General features: G+C 36.2%; 1 pseudogene; it reads right to left on the reverse strand.

The window, feature by feature from the left end:
• Nucleotides 1-757, reverse strand: part of LOC109340940 — an 8,874-nt pseudogene that overhangs the window by 2,986 nt on the left and 5,131 nt on the right.

A 757-nucleotide genomic window follows, 5' to 3' on the forward strand; every position in this document is an offset into this window, starting at 1 on the left:
TCAGTGCAAAAGAAACAGAAGCAGGATGATGTTTGTTTCTTTTGCAAAGCAAATGGACATCAAAAGAAGAAATGTGTAAAGTATCACGCCTGGCGTGCTAAGAAAGGTGCATTTCTTGCTTTGGTTTGTTTTGAGGTCAATTTAACTTCAGTACCTGGAAACACCTGGTGGTTAGACTCCAGTTCAACTTCTAACATCAGTGTTTCAATGGAGGGTTGCTTGAGCTACCGAAAGCCTAATTATGTTGAAAGATACATATACGTTGGCGATGGAAAATCGGTATAAGTGGAAGCTATAGGGAATTTTAGGTTGTTGTTGTGTACTGGTTTCTATTTGGATACGAAAGACACTTTTGTTGTACCGTCTTTTAGACGGAATTTAATTTATGTTTCTTATTTGGACAAATTTGGTTATTATTGTTCATTTGGAAACAATTCGGTTCAAGTGTCTTTAAATTCAAATGTTATTGGAACTGGTTCACTTATGTTAAATGACAATCTTTATATGCTAAACACTTTGTATGCTGAATATCATAACTGATTATAGCGAAACCCTGAATGTGGAATCACGTGGTGTGGAGCGTAAAATTGAAAATAATAATTCAGGTGCATTATGGCACAAGCGCCTAGGTCACATTTCTCAAAAGAGAATTGAGCGTCTTGTGTCAGATGGGAATTTGGATTCCATTGACTTCCCAAACCTTAGTGTTAGTGTTAAATACCTAAAAGGAAAACAGACCAAACAATCGAAATATGGT

Source organism: Lupinus angustifolius, unplaced genomic scaffold, assembly GCF_001865875.1.
Source record: "Lupinus angustifolius cultivar Tanjil unplaced genomic scaffold, LupAngTanjil_v1.0 Scaffold_289, whole genome shotgun sequence".
NCBI classification, from domain to species: Eukaryota; Viridiplantae; Streptophyta; class Magnoliopsida; order Fabales; family Fabaceae; genus Lupinus; species Lupinus angustifolius.